General features: G+C 46.6%; 1 protein-coding gene across 1 annotated transcript in view; it reads left to right on the top strand.

The window, feature by feature from the left end:
- Window positions 1-16,374, top strand: part of LOC120317510 (zinc finger protein 501-like) — a 661,069-nt gene that overhangs the window by 357,721 nt on the left and 286,974 nt on the right. The gene's annotated exons all lie outside the window — the stretch shown is intronic.

The following is a 16,374-nucleotide window of genomic DNA, read 5'->3' as shown; positions in this document are numbered from 1 at the left end:
CGTATAAGACGACCCCTGACTTCGACGCCGAGTCGCAAGACGATCGACACCAAGTCGCATGCCTAGAAAGTCGCCTTATATGCCGGAAACTACTGTTATTTCCAGCGTATAAGACGATTGACGCCGAGTCGCATGCCTAGAAAGTCATCTTCTACGCCGGAAACTATGTTATTTCCGGCGTATAAGGCGATCGACGCCAGTCGCATGCCTAGAAAGTCGTCTTATATGCCGGAAACTACATTATTTCCGGCGTATAAGACGATCGATGCCGAGTTGCATGCCTAGAAGCTCATCTTATATGCCGGAAACTACCGTTATTTCCGGCGTATAAGACGACTCGGCGTATAAGACGACCCCGAGTTCGGCGCCTATTTCAACGCTCTCAAAAGTCATCTTATACACCGGAAAGTACGGTAAAACAACTAGACAAACTATTGATAGGCCCTGAAAGAAAATTAATATCCAAAATATATAAGTATTTATTAGAATTCGATAGAGCAGAGGAGATGGTGAAAGAACCAGTGATTGCATGGGCAAAAAACATAGGGCACAATATAGAATTAGAAGATTGGGAAAGAATTTGGAGCAAAAATTACAAAATAACAAAATCCGCTGCATATAAGGAAAATCAGTATAAAATGTTATACCGTTGGCACCTAGCCCCAGCAAGATTGGCGAAAATGTATCCAAAATGTTGGAAATGTCAAGGTGCCTTCTTGGTGTCCTGAAGCGAAAAAATATTGGATTAAGATACAAGGGTGGCTACAAGAGCTAACAAAATGTCAAATAGAACTAAACCCAGAAACATTTCTCCTGGGAATACTTAAAAAGAAATTTGATGGGAAAATAAGAGATCTGATTCTACATATATTAACTGCGGCAAGAATTGCGTTCATGCAATACTGGAAGGAACACAATATACCATTCAGAAGATATAGGAATGTACCGAAATGGATAAACTCACTCTAGAACATGGTTCTCAACCTGTGGGTCGGGACCCCATTTGGGGTCGAACGACCATTTCATGGGGGTCGCCAAACAACGCAGTCCGCCATTTTTTTCCCCTTTTCCTTAGCTGTCCTACTCCCTTTTATTCTGTTGGCTTTTGAAAGCCAATAGAATAGACTCTCTTGAATAGAGTCTAATTCTATTGGCTTTCAAAAGCCAATAGGAATTGTCCAGGCTGTCTCTGCCCTGCTGAGCCCACCAAAAGTCCCATTCTGCAAACGGGGCTGCACCAGTTGAATAGTCCTCGACCTACGACCGGTTGAGTAGTCCTCGACTTACAACCGGTTGGGGGGTCACGGCATTAAAAAGGTTGAGAACCACTGCTCTAGAATTAAAAGAAAAAGATAATTTGGAATTTTATGCGGTTTCGGAAAAATAGTATACTTGGATAGACAGTAGAAACAAAATTTGGAAATATACATAAGGCTATTGTGGGTTAGCAGCACATAGTGTATATATTGTATAGAATGTTGATCCGAAGTATATAAAAATGACACAGTCTGCTGAATGTGTATTAGAGCTGTATAAAGGAAAATGGTAATAAAAATTATTTATAAAAAAAAAAGATTTGTGGACTTCAACTTTGAATGGAAGCCCACCCGTCTTAAAGTTGCCAAGTTTATGTTCTGCATCGTGGGATATTAAGCTGCGGACCAAAGCTTCTGGGGTGGGGCAAGGATTCAGTGGGGGAGGCCAAAGGAGAGAGCTTTATCCAAATTCTGGACTGGGGGTGTTTCTCCAGCAGCTCCCTATGGAAAAGAGGGAGTTTGAAGCTTCTCACCACCACCCCCCCTAAACTGGCCGTTGACTGTGAAAGGGGTTCTGGCACACAAGGCAAAATCTCCGTGATTCCCTCATTTTCAGAAATATAAAATTAAAACATAAAATTCTGCGGCTAAAGGCAAACAGATCTGGTCCTGACGGGCAGCCACCCTCCCCGTTAATATTCTTTCCAGCCATATTGCACACTAAATCGGTAAAATGACCCCATGGCACTTTACAGACACGACCATTCCAGACAAAAATGCTGTTATCAGCTGCATGAAATATTGTCCCAAGGGATAAAATGTCAGTAAAGAACTGGAAAAGAATCCGGACCGTGGCAATTCCCTGAGAAGTCTATGCATGTAACAGGGTTCCTGGTCTGTTAATGTGTTAATGTATATTGGTTCTCCTGCTCAAGCAGGGGGCTGGACTAGAAGACCTCCAAGGTCCCTTCCAGCTCTATTCTATTCTGTTCTGTTCTGTTCATTATTCTATTCTATTTTCTATTCTATTCTATTTTCTATTCTATTCTTCTGTATTTCAGTTTTATTCTATTTTTCTGTAATTCTATTCTATTCTATTCATTATTCTATTCTATTTTCTATTCTATTCTATTTTCTATTCTATTCTTCTGTATTTCGGTTTTATTCCATTTTTCTGTATTTCTATTCTATTCTATTCATTATTCTATTCTATTTTCTATTCTACTATTTTCTATTCTATTCTATTCTTCTGTATTTTAGTTTTATTCTATTTTTCTGTAATTCTATTCTATTCTATTCTATTCTATTCATTATTCTATTCTATTTTCTATTCTATTCTATTCTTCCGTATTTCAGTTTTATTCTATTTTTCTGTATTTCTATTCTATTCTATTCTATTCATTATTCTATTCTATTCTCTATTCTATTTTCTATTCTATTCTATTCTTCTGTATTTTAGTTTTATTCTATTTTTCTGTAATTCTATTCTATTCTATTCTATTCTATTCTACTAACAAATTATGTACACCTTAAGAAGAGCTGAAGGATGTCTTCAAATGCAAAGAAATGTTCTTTTTTTTTCCTGACCCCTGGAGAAACTTCTAGTAAGGCTTCTCCTCCTCCTCCTCCCCCTCCCCCTCCTCTTCCTCCTCCCTCCAAACCCCACACCCTTCTAGCACTGATGATATTCCCTAGTTGGGTCATGAAATGTCTGCAAGAAAACCACCAACTCACAGAGCACCAAGGACCCCACAGTCCTCCTCCTCGTCCTCCTCCCTGCCCACAACAACTGTCACAACAGCATCTGATGGTGCCCCAGGTGTGGCTTGAAACAACCAGCAGGTCTACTTTAAGCAATGGGTTTCATCTAAGCTTTCAGAGAGAGAGGGAGAGAGAGAGAGAGAGAGAGAGGGAGAGGGAAAGAGAGAGAGAGAGAGAGAGAGAGAATGAGAGAGAATGAGAGAGAGAGAGAAAGAGAGAGAGAGAGAATGAGAGAAAGAGAGAGAGAGAGAGAGAGAATGAGAGAGAGAAAGAGAGAGAGAGAGAGAGAGATGGGTTGGGTAGACCCTTCAGCTGGGGCTCTGGGTTGCAAAGAGCTGGCTGGTGGGCCAGCTGGCAGACCCCCCTCTTCCTCCCATGCCCCCCCCCCCCGAGAAAAGCCAGATCTGCCAGCACGATGGCCAGCGGAGCACTCTAGGAAACGCCACGGGACACTCCTGGACAGGAAGCCGAGGACAAAGGGAGGAAGCAGGGGAGAAGTTATCTACGGGCTACACTCGCTGGCTGTTGATGGAGAGGGTGGGGTGGGGGGGTCTTTTCAGCTTGGCTCCAAAGGGCCGGAAACCTCACCTCCTCCCCCCCCCCTCATCCCACAGCCCTTCCTGGTTCGGCTTAACGTTCACCATGAGGCTTCTAGAGACACCCACCTGCCTCCTTACGTGGCCTAGGACGTGGCTGGGGGTGGGGGGGGGTTAGTGCAAAGTTTGGTCTGCAAAGTTTGCCCCTTTGCCTGGGGCGTGGTTCTTGTGTGCTGTTGTCCCTTTCTCTTCCAGAAACCCCGTTTTGTTGGTGTTTCGTTTGTTTGGCTAGAAGAAAGCCGAGAGGGACAGGAACACAAATCAGCCTGCCCTCCAAGGCTCCACGTGCCACTGAGGACGCCAGAGTTCGGATGCAGCCCTCCAGACCTTTTTCGCCATGAAGCAAAGAGCTAAGAGTATTCCATGACTAGTCTAGGTTCTGCAGCCGACATCTGAGCGTATGGTGAAAACATTGGGGGAAAAAAAAATATTTAGAGGATGCCCGAAAGAGAAATGCCTCACAAATGTTTTTGGCTGGCAGAGCCTGCAGGGACCAGGCCTGAAGCCAATGAGCAAGAAGGAAAGGCTTTGCATCAGATTATGGGCATAGGTGCCTGAAGGCAGAAGAAGAAACAATGGATGGAAATTACTCAAGGAGAGAAGCAACCTGGGATTAAGGAGAAACTTCCTGACAGTGAGGACAATTAACCGGTGGAACGGAAGTTGCCTTCAGAAGCTCTGGGTTCTCCATCACTGGAGGTCTTTAAGAAAAGGCTGGACAGCCATTTCTCTGAAATGGTATACAGTCTCCAGCTCGAGCAGGGGGTTGGACTAGATGACCTCCAGGGTCCCTTTCAACTCTGTTATTTTATGCTTCTGTGCTTTCCCCTGTACATCTCTTTATGCTTACTGTAGAGGAGGAGGGGAGGAGGGGGAAAGAGAGAAAGAGAAAGAAAAAGAAAAAGAAAAAGCATTGCTAGAAGTTTCTCCAGTGGGCCAAGGCCAGCACAGTGGTTCTCAACCTGTGGGTCGGGACCCCATTTGGGGTCGAACGACCATTTCACAGGGGTCGCCAAACAACGCAGTCCACCATTTCCCCCCCTTTTTCTTAGCTGTGCTCCTCCCTTTTATTCTATTGGCTTTTGAAAGCCCATAGAATAGACTCTCTTGAATAGAGTCTAATTCAGTTGGCTTTCAAAAGCCCATAGGAATTGTCCAGGCTGTCTCTGCCCTGCTGAGCCCGCCAAAAATCCCTTTCTGCAAATGGTGCTGCACCAGTTGAGTAGTCCTCGACTTACGACCGGTTGAGTAGTCCTCGACTTACGACCGGTTGGGGGTCGCGGCATTAAAAAGGTTGAGAACCACTGCTTTAAAGATATCCTTCCGCTTTTTTTAGGGTCTCCATCATTTCACCTTCTCCAAGTTGAGAAACGCTGCTCTAAACTTCCCAGAATGTTCTAAAGCCATTGGAAATAAATAATTATGATTATAATATTATCAGATAATATCATAATAATAATTTTATAATCATATAAATGCGCCTATTGCAGTTTTTCACAGTTCTGAAAACTACGTTGCAATTCCTTCAAGATTTCCTTTTTTTCCTGCCAAAGCAGCTTCTGTTCCACATTATTCTCGGGGTGCTTGAGAATTCTTGGGTGGCTATTTGGGGGGAGGGGACAGTTGGGAGGGCGATTTTGGGGGCATCTCTTTGCATCCTTTGGAAAAGGCAGCCTGAGGGCTCAGCATGGCCCAAGGCGGCATCCCAGAGACGGTTGGTGCGCCTGTGTGATTGTGTGTGTGTCCCCATCCTTGCCGCATTATCACTCCAAAAGTACATGATCATCTCCCATCGGCCCATGAGGGAGTTGCTAGTTGTTGTTGTTGTAATTGCGAAGTCGTGTCCGACCCATCACGACCCCATGGACAACGTTCTCTACCATCTTCTGGAGCCCATTTAAGTTCACGCCTCCTGCTTCAGGGACTCCATCCAGCCACCTCATTCTCTGTCGTCCCCTTCTTCTCTTGCCCTCCATCCTTCCCAGCATTAGGCCCTTCTCCAGGGAGTTGCTGGTACTTAAAGAGAAATACTGGGGAAAAAATTCTCTTTCATCTGCACGCCAGCGGCTTCAGACTTGAGTAACCACAGTTTGCACCTCGGAATAGACGCCAGTTTGCTTCTGAATGTGAGAAAGGCAATTCCATAGGCCTGCAGGAAGGGAAGGCACTCTGCGTGTCTCCAGTGCATTTCCCAAACTTGCTCACCGCTTCCTCCCTGCTTTACTCAGCGGAAGGAGCAACCTTCTCCGAGCCCCCCCATTGCAAAATGTGAACAGAAGAGCTATTTCCAGAATATCAACTGTGCCAAATAAATCCCACCCACCTCCCGGTTCATTTTCACACAGCCTTGCAAGCTTTGGGAAAAGTGCAGAGAAGAGCAACTAAAATGATTAAAGGCCTGGAGACTAAAACATATGGAACGACAGTTGCAGGATTTGGGAATGGCCAGTCTAGAGAAAAGAAGGACGGGGGGGGGGACATGATAGCAGCGTTCCAGTATCCAAGGGGCTGCCCCAAAGAAGAGGGGGTCAAGCTATTTTCCAAAGTACCAGAAGGCAGGATAAGAAACAACGGATGGAAACTAATCAAGGAGAAAAGCAACCTGGAATTAAGGAGAAACTTCCTGACAGTGAGAACAATAAACCTGTGGAACAGCTTGCCCCCAGAAATCGTGAGCGCTCCATTACTGGAGATTTTAAAGAAGAGGCTAGATAATCACCTGTCTGAAATGGTATAGGGTCTCCTGCTTGAGCAGGGGGTTGGACTAGAAGACCTCCAAGGACTATTCTATTCTATTCTATTCTATTCTATTCTATTCTATTCTATTCTATTCTATTCCATTCCATTCCATTCTCTGTTCTGTTCTGTTCTGTTCTATTCTATTCTATTCCATTTCATTCTGTTCTATTCTATTCTGTTCTGTTCTGTTCTATTCATTTGTGTTTCACAGAGGTTTGCTTCAAAACAGCTGCCCTAGAAGGGCTGAGTGAACAGTCTCCCTGAGGCGCTGTGCACAAAGATAAACGAATTTAGGTGGGGGGGAAGGGAGCCCCCAGTTAGGATCCCTAACACATCCCTTTCTGTCTGTTGGGGAAACTGCTTCTCTTCCCAAAAATGTCAGTTACTCTTTTTAGGCTGGAAAACAAAGGCAGCTTTCTCCACCAAGAACATGAAGTGGGAACAATGGACAGGGGGTGGGGGGTGAGCGTTATTGCTGTGGGGATGGGAGGGGGGGCAGAAGATGAACCCGCCTTGATGGCCAAGGGCCATATTCAACATGGGGGAGCTGAAGCCCCCCCCCAGAGTTGGGGACTCCCATCTGGATGGGACTGGCAGGGTTTTCATGGTGATTGACCTCTCTTCAGCCTCCCACCGCTGTTTTTATCTCTTTCCCAGCTAATGGCAGGAAACGGTGGTGTTGCACTTCCGCCGTCATGGCCAATCTCGGAGGACACGTGTGGCTGCGACAGTGGTGGGATTCGAATATGTGAGCAACCGGTTCTCTGTGTGGATGCTGCTTCCGGAAGTCTGTTCTGAGCCTGGGCAACAAAGAATTAGCTACCGTTTCTGCTGAAGTGGTGTGAACTGGCTGAATCCTACCCTTGGCCTGCCAGACCCCTCTCCAGCAGAAAACCTCAGATGCATGTCCAGCTTTCTCTCTCCCACAGCTGAACGTTGTCCACACTCTCCAGAATTGCCCCAACCTCCCCCCCCTCCTTGTTTGAACTCAAAAACTGAAAGGTTGGCACTGGTTACACGGGGATGGAGCACCACCAGGAAATCCTACAGGGGATGATCGAGACTGGGAAGAAAAGGAAGAAGACCCTGGCAAGCTCTTTAAGTATATCTACCCATACGCTGATTTCTAAAACTTTGACAAATTCAGCTGGGGGAAAAGTAGTAATAATAATAATAATAAAGTTGGAAGGGACCTTGGAGGTCATCTAGTCCAACCCCCTGCTCAGGCAGGAAACCCTACACCATTTCAGACAAATGACTGTCCAGTCTCTTCTTAAAAACTTCCAGTGTTGGAGCGTCCACCGCTTCTGGAGGCAGGTTGTTCCATTGGTTAATTGTTCTAAGTGTCAGGAAGTTTCTCCTTAGTTCCAGGTTGCTTCTCTCCTTGATGAGTTTCCATCTGTTGCTTCCTGTCCTGCCTTTGGGTGACTTTGGAGAATAGCTTGACTGCCTCTTCTTTGGGACAGCCCCTGAGATCCTGGAAGGCTGCTATCCTGTCCCCCCTCGTCCTTCTCTTCATTAAACTAGACATACCCAATTCCAGCAGCCGTTCTTTATATGCTTTAGCCTCCAGTCCCCTAATCATTTTTGTTGCTCTTCTCTGCACTCTTTCTAGAGTCTCAGCATCTTTTTTACATCGTGGTGAGCAAAACTGGATGCAGAATTCCAAGTGTGGCCTTACCAAGGCCTTGTAAAGTGGTATTAACACTTCACGTGATCTTGATACTATCCCTCTGTTCATGCAGCCCAGCACTGTGTTGGCCTTGTTGGCAGCTGCAGCACACGGCTGGCTCATCCCTTCACCTCTCTTTCTCTGCGGGGATGCAGTTGATGTTAAAGAAAAAAAAGGAAACAATGTAGAGGCAGAAACTTCATTTCCAGAGGGCTTGAAATCAAGATGGTTACCACACGAAAGCCCCGCCCCTTCACGCTGCCTGGCTGGGGGATTCTGGGAGCTGAAGTTCACCCATCTGAGAGTTGCCCACGGCCTGAGGCCAACTCAACTCTCGCCGCCCTCAAAGGCTTTTGAATTAGATTCCAGATCCCAGTTGACATCCTGACCTTCCGCCCAAAGCAGGTCTAAGAGCTGAACTAATATTTTGCTTGGATGGGAGGAAAATTGCTCAGAAAAGAAGTTTGAGTAAAGCCTTTTGGGGACAATAAGTCCAAGGGCTTCTGCCCTCTCCGGTGACCCTGGAGACCTTTGCTGAGTGCTTATAAAGATTTCAAAGTAAACCAGCCAACGACACAACTATTGCTGCCTGAAAGCATCAAAACCAGGCCCCTTTTTCAAAGCCCAGAGGGCAGGACCCTTGGCCCTACTCGCCAGCAGCCGACCTGTTCCGTCTTCATTTGCCTTTCTCGAAAACCTACATTTGAGGATCCCTGTCCATAGCCAGCTCCCCTGAGCTTTTCATTTCTGTGAATCTGTCCAGTTTGTTTGGGTTTCCCCCCCACCCTCCATTTAAGCCTTTCTATCAACTTCGTATTCTTCCCCCCCCCCTCAAACTTGGGATTTTCTTTTTTCTTTTTATTAAAAAAGTTTTTATTTTCCATTTATTCATACAAAATACAATTAACCATTGGTACCGCCTGCCCGTTCCCCCCAGGCTGCGTCCACCCTCTCTAAACCTTCCCTACTTCCCTCCTCTTTCTCTCCTCCCCTCCTACTCTCTTCCCCTCCCCATCTCCTCTAACCATCCTACTTCCTCCCTACTCCTTCCTCCCCTCTCATCCCTCTCACACACATGAACGCAGCAGAGGGGAAATGCCCAAGCATTTGCCATAACTCTATTATCATTACCCACCCAAACTTGGGATTTTCGATTAGGCTTTGTACGAATATTTGCATGCATTGGCACGTGGGAGTGTTAGTTGGAGCCTGCTATTACTCATTTAGCGTGCTACTTGTGTTATATCTGAAGCTGGCACACTGTTTTTAAATGTGATCAGCCCCCCCCCCCCCAGAGTTGCTGTGGTGAGATAAGCAGCTCTAGAAAGCAAAGAACGAATTCAAATGGATGGTGATTTGGGTGCACGTTTCTCCAAATATACTCACTTTTGTTTGCTGAATGGACATACAGAGCAAAAAAAAAAAAAAGAGAGACTAAATTCCTTTAGCCCTTCGCAACCAAACATTTCCACGAACGTCCCTTTTTGTACAGACGCCTTGGCAAACTGCAGTTCTAGATCCAGCCACACCTGAATTTTATATATCTGCAATTTAATTTGTGCATGGTTTGAACCGGTAAAATTAGATGTCTCCCCATCTGTCGTTAGGTCAGCTCTGAAAATACGATAAGAAGATTAAAATTTGTTTGCAGGAAAGGCCAGCCAGACCTCTGGATCCGAAAGCAAATTCTGAACAATCCCGCAGTGACTTTCAGATCTACATACAAGAAAAAAAGAACACACTTCGCCACTACAACGGGGTGGACAGCTGTCTAAGGCAGTGTGCGGTGACTTACGACACTGTTTAACGACCGTTCAAAGTTTCAACGCCATTTTTCTCTCTTACGGCCTTTGCGGCATCTCCCGTGATCAGGTGATCCAAATTTAGATGCTGGGCAACCGATTCATACTTACGACCGTTGCTGTGTCCCAAGGTCACGTGACCCGGTGGTTTTTTTCTGGCTTCTCCGGTTCTGTTGACAAAAATCACGGATCGTCTATGTCAGGGCTTTTCAACCAGTGGTACAGGCACCTGGCAGGTGGTACGCAACCTTCCTAGAAAAGTGGTAGCAGGGGAAGGGAATGAGTTGAACCGGTGGCAGCACCACATAAGCCTGAGCGAGAGACGGCTGGAGCTGCAGGGCTGTCAGGGCTCAGCAGAAGCGCCAGGATCAGTGCCGCTTTGCAGCTGATCGGTGCTACTTTGGGGCTGTCAGGGCTCAGCGGAAGCGCCAGGATCAGCGCCAGGCTCCAGCTGGAGCTCAGCACTGATCCTGGCGCTTCTGCTGAGCCCAGAAGAAGCACTGATCAGCTGGAATGTTGCAGCCTCTCCAGGGTCTTGTGATTTACCTTCAGATGCTTGGCAACTGATTCATATTAATGACGGTCACAGTGTCCCAGGGTCATGTGAAGTGACCAAAACCTGCTGAAACCATCCAGCAGACAGGGGGAATAAAAACCAAACACCCCCCATCCCACCCCTGCTGCCAATCCCCAACAGAAATGGTCACAACAATGAAAACCTCGGACAGGAGGAAGAGCACCGCCGGGCGGGCAGGCAGGTGTCTTGCTCGGCTGTGGCTTGGGGGAGGCACTTTTTTCAGGGCCATTGTAACTTCGAACAGTCACTAAGTGAACTGTTGTAAGTCGAGGACTACCTGTACTTTATCACTTTTTCCTTTTTTTTTTAGTCATCAAGTTTTTGACACCTTGCTAGGCGACGGGTGGTCCTCGGATGTTGCCATATCCTAAAAGTGGTACAATGGGAGAAAAAGTTGAAAAGCCCTGGTCTATGTGACCCACTTCGCCATCTCCTTCAGCTATTCTACCCCACAGAAAGGACTGCGCGGGGCTGTCTCTTGGCCTCTCTTGGCCAGGTCGGGGAAGGGTGATGGGGGTCATAGTCCAAGACACCCAAAGGCAGCAGGCAGAAAATGCTGGCTTAATAAGGGTTTGGGATTATGCCATGCAGGTATAATCCCAGGCCAGCCATTTAAATGTGTACAATTAAAATAAATAAATACCAATAAAGGAGAGTGTTTATTGACATTAGGGGCCTTTGCTGCTCTCTGAGCTTGCTTGTTTTCTTGCAGAAGTTTCATTACCAAAACACTGATGATGTTACCTAGTTTGGTTATGAAATGTTTGCAAGCTCAGAGAGCAGTAAAGGCCCCTCAAATAAATAAACGTCCACTCTTATTCTGTTACTTTCCACTTCACTTTTAAGAGGTAGAGTAGCCTATTTTTTTTTCTCCTTTTTGATTTCAGCACATCAACCTAGTTTTTTCAAGCCTCCTGCCCCCCCACCCCATCCCTTGGATAATTTCTCTCCAGGAGGGCCTTTGGGTACAAACCCCTTCATTGATGTTGCGCTAACTCGGAAGAGAATGTTGGATTTTCTAGGGAAACGCCAGATTTTTTTTCCTCCTTCTGTTTCATGGTTGAAGGCAGACAGAGCATGTCCTCCACATCTGCACAATTGCCGCTGCGGCCACAACCGCAGTCGCTCTCTGGAAAGAAGAGGGCCTGGCTACTGAGCCCCCCCATTCCAGGAAAGGCCTTGGGAAGCTATAATTGTCCAGGGCTCCTAACCTCCCCAGTTCTTCGGTGCAAAGGTCACCGCCTCTTTCCCTTCCCAACAAAGCGCTCTTGCTTTCCTGACGCAGTTCCTGCTTCCTCCAGGATGAGATTTCCATTGTTCTTCCAATCTCCCTCTCGCATTCACTTCCTGTTTCCGGAGAGGCAAAGGAAACAGAGATTGCTGCTGCTGGTGTGAATTGTGAAATGCTGGATTTGTGGGCACCAGAGGAGGAGGAGGGGGTGGGGGTGGGGGGGGGACTGGAAGGAGGGAAATGCTGTTTTGTGGCTCGGGATAAAAACAAGTTTGCACAAATAGCTGCCCACCTGGATTCTCTCTTCTAGCAACTTCAATGGAATTGCAAGGGTTAATCTAACCCTAGATAGGATCTAAAGCAGTGGTTCTCAACCTTTTTCATGCCACGACCCCCCAACCGGTCGTAAGTCGAGGACTACTCAACCGGTCGTAAGTCGAGGACTACTCAACTGGTGCAGCACCCTTTGCAGAATGGGACTTTTGGCGGGCTCAGCAGGGCCGAGACAGCCTGGACAATTCCTGTTGGCTTTGGAAAGCCAATAGAATTAGACTCTATTCAAAAGAGTCTATTCTATTGGCTTTCAAAAGCCAATAGAATAAAAGGGAGTAGCACAGCTAAGGAAAAGGGGAAAAAATGGCAAACTGCGTTGTTTGGCGTCCCCCGTGAAATGGTCGCTCGGCCCCAAATGGGGTCCCGACCCACAGGTTGAGAACCACTGGTATAAAGGAAGCTCTGCAAGCCCAGGTCTTCTAATTAACTAATCAGAATACAGCTGGACGGGACCTTGGAGGTCTTCTAGTCCAGCCCCCTGCTCAAGCAAGAGACCCTACACCATTTCAGACAGATGGCTGTCCAGTCTCTTCTTAAAAACCTCCAGTGATGGAGCACCCACAACTTCTAACGGCAAGTTCTTCCACTGGTTAATTGTCCTCACTGTTAGGAAGTTTCTCCTTAATTCCAGGCTGTTTCTCTCCTTGGTTAGTCTCCATTCATTGTTTCTTGTCCTGGCGCTTTGGAAAATAAATTGAACCCCTTTCCTTTCTGGCAGCCCCTCAAATACTGAAATGCCCCTTTCACATCCCCCCCTAGTCCTTCTTTTCTCTAGACTGGCCATTCCCAAATCCCGCAGCCGTTCTTCCTATGTTTTAGTCTCCAGGCTTTTGATCATCTTAGTTGCTCTCCTCTGCACTTTTTCCAAAGCCTCAGCATCTTTTTTTTATAAGGTGTTGACCAAAACTGGATGCAGCATTCCAGGTGTGGCCTTACTAAGGCTTTAAAAAGCGGCATTAACCCTTCAGGTGATCTTGATTCTGTCCCTCTCTTAATGCAACCTAAGATTGTGTTGGCTTTTTTGGCTGGCCCACATTTAAGTGACCATCCACTAGGACTCCAACTTCCCTCCTCCACTTCTCCTCCACTTCCCACCCCCAGGGTGTCCCTGGAAGCCCAAGCTTTCTTGAGAATTGGGGGGCGCCGGGAAATCCAACCAAGTTGGCGAGCAGCGGGGTGGGGATTTATGGACCCTGGAAGAATGGTGGGCTGCCCCACACATTCAGCCAGTAGTCTGGGGCCAAACTGGCCTGGCAAGTTTGTCTCTCCATTGTTCTGACCATGATGACTTTGGCCCAACTGGGAAGGGAATGAGCAATCGGGCTCAATTTGCTGGACTGAGGCTGCCCTTTGTGTTGCAAATTATCCTTCCCAGTCCAGTTGTCAATCCCTGTGATTTGTATAAACTCCACTTTTGCATCCGTGTCCCTGAAAGCCAAATTGCAGTGGCCTTTTGGGCCAGGCGATCTGGTCCAGCTAACCACGATGTAAAAAAGATGCTGAGACTCTAGAAAGAGGACAGAGAAGAGCAACAAAGATGATTAGGGGACTGGAGGCTAAAACATATAAGGAACGGTTGCTGGAATTGGGTATGTCTAGTTTAATGAAGAGAAGGACAATAGCAGTCTTCCAGTATCTCAGGGGCTGCCCCAAAGAAGAGGGAGTCAAGCTATTTTCCAAAGCGTCTGAAGGCAGGACAAGAAGCAACGGATGGAAACTCATCAAGGAGAGAAGCAACCTAGAACTAAGGAGAAACTTCCTGACAATTAGAACAATTAACCAGTAGAACAACCTGCCTCCAGAAGCGGTGAATGCTCCAACTCTGGAAGTTTTTAAGAAGAAACTGGACAGCCATTTGTCTGAAATGGTATAGGGTTTCCTGCCTGAGCAGCGGTTTGGACTACATGACCTCCAAGGTCCCTTCCAACTTTATCATCATTATTATTATTATTATGTCTAGTCTGATGAAGAGAAGGATGAGGGGGGACAGGATAGCAGTCTTCCAGTATCTCAGGGGCTGCCCCAAAGAAGAGGGAGTCAAGCTATTCTCTAAAGCGCCTGAAGGCAGGACAAGAAGCAACGGATGGAAACTAATCCAGGACAGAAGCAACCTAATAGTTAATAGTTAGAACAATTAACCAGTGGAACAACCTGCCTCCAGAAGCGGTGAATGCTCCAACACTGGAAGTTTTTAAGAAGAGACTGGACAGCCATTTGTCTGAAATGGTTTAAGGTTTCCTGCCTGAGCAGGGGGTTGGACTAGAGGACCTCCAAAGTTCCTTCCAACTTTATTATTATTATTAACCACGGCAGGCATTTGTGTAAGGCATTTCAGCAGTAGACTGCTTCTGAAAATGGAGGCTCCGTTTACCCGGCACAGGTTAATAACCACGGATATTTGTCTATTTCTTTTTCAGAGCTTTCTGAGCTCCCAGCAAACCGACGGGTGTCTCTTATCTGTCAGATGGAAAGATATATATATATATATATTCCACTAGAGTTTGTATCATGAGAAAGGAAGAAAGATGTTTCCCCAGCCTAAGCAATTCTTTCTTATTTCTGGCTTCTCTGAAATTGCGCAACTGCTCAGGAAGTGGTTTTCCGAGATGCAGTTAGCTTGCATTTATCCTCAGGCTCTGCGGGCATTTGAGAAAATTATTTTTCATCCAGTTCCCCGAACTGGCAACCTCCAGTTCTGGAAAAGTACCAGGTTGGGGACCATGGTTTTCACTAATCACTAAAAAATTTGCAAAATGTGCAGTCCTCATCATCAGTGACCATATTTGGAGGATCAAATTATGAATCTGGCAGCCAAATGGGACCATCATCCATCCACCTGCTTTACCTGCTTCTTTACAAGGGTATCAAGAAATTGGTGCAATTGGCACTTCTCTGTTTAATCAATCACAATAGAGCTGGAAGGGACTTTGGAGGTCTTCTAGTCCAACCCCCTGCTCAAGCAGGAGACCTTATACCATTTCAGACAGGTGGCTGTCCAGTCTCTTCTTAAAAGCCTCCAATAATGAAGCACCCACAACGTCTGGTGGCCAGCTGTTCCACCGGTTAATTGTCCTCGCTGTTAGGAAGTTTCTCCTTAATTCCAGGTTGCTTCTCTCCTTGATTAGTTTCCATCCATTGTTTCTTGTCTTGCCTTCTGGTGCTTTGGAGAATAAACTGACCCCCCTCCTCCTTGTGGCAGCCCCTCAAATACTGGAATGTTGCTGTCATGTCCCCCATAGTCCTTCTTTTTCTCTAGACTGGCCATTCCCAAATCCTGCAGCCGTTCTTCACTTGTTTTATTCTCCAGGCCTTTGATCATCTCAGTTGCTCTTCTTTGCACTTTTTCCCAAACTCTCAACGTCTTTTTTTGTAATGTGGTGACCAAAACTGGATGCAGTATTCTAGGAGTGGGTCTTACTAAGGATTTATAAAGCGGTAGTCATACTTCACGTGATTTTGTTTCTGTCCCTCTGTTTGTGCAACCCAGGATTGTTCTTTAAGTGGGGAGTCTTGAGGGCATCCCCTTGACTTTTTTGACCATACCCTGTAAACACCCCTGACTCTTTGTGTGCATGAGAGAACAGATCAGGGCCCCCGTGCTTCGTTTCTTGATATCCAAACTGGGAAAATACAACTAAGCTACACACTGTGTCTACAACAGAGTTTCTCAGCCTTGGCAGCGTCAAGGGGTATGGAGTTCAACTCCCAGAATTCATCAGGCAGCCTTCTGGGAATTGTAGTCCACTTAACGTGAATTTTGTAAGGTTGAGAAAGCTGGTGAGGTGAGGGATGGGTTCCTTCCCATCCACTAAGCCAGTGGTTCTCCACCTGTGGGTCGGGACCCCATTTGGGGTCGAACGACCATTTCACGGGGGTCGCCAAACAATGCAGTCCACCATTTTTTTCCCCTTTTCCTTGGCTGTGCTACTCCCTCTTATTCTATTGGCTTTTGAAAGCCAGTAGAATAGACTCTCTTGAATGGAGTCTAATTCTATTGGCTTTCAAAAGCCAACAGGAATTGTCCAGGCCGTCTCTGCCCTGCTGAGCCCGCCAAAAGTCCCATTCTGCAAACGGTGCTGCACCAGTTGAGTAGTCCTCAACTTACGACCGGTTGGGGGTTGCGGCATTAAAAAGGTTGAGAACCACTGCACTAAGCTTCCACCAACCCAGGCATTGGTGACTTAAGGGCTTTGCTAATGGAGTCTCCCATTGAAGCGGGCACCCCCATTTAAGGCAGCCTTCCCCAGAGAGACCCCCCCCTAGCTATGGCCCCTGAGGCAGAGACCTGCCATTTTCCAGAAGATGGTTAGGAAAAAAACCAAGATAGAAGCCCAGGTGGAGAGAGCTGGCCGCGTCTCCTGGCTTCCTCTTGAGTCAAGTGGGGAAACCGGGCATTCCTAAAGTGGC

The sequence above is a fragment of the Crotalus tigris genome, unplaced genomic scaffold (genome assembly GCF_016545835.1).
Source record: "Crotalus tigris isolate CLP2741 ecotype Arizona unplaced genomic scaffold, ASM1654583v1 scf7180000019692.1526454, whole genome shotgun sequence".
Lineage (NCBI taxonomy): Eukaryota > Metazoa > Chordata > Lepidosauria > Squamata > Viperidae > Crotalus > Crotalus tigris.
This window is presented reverse-complemented; position numbering and strand designations above follow the sequence as displayed.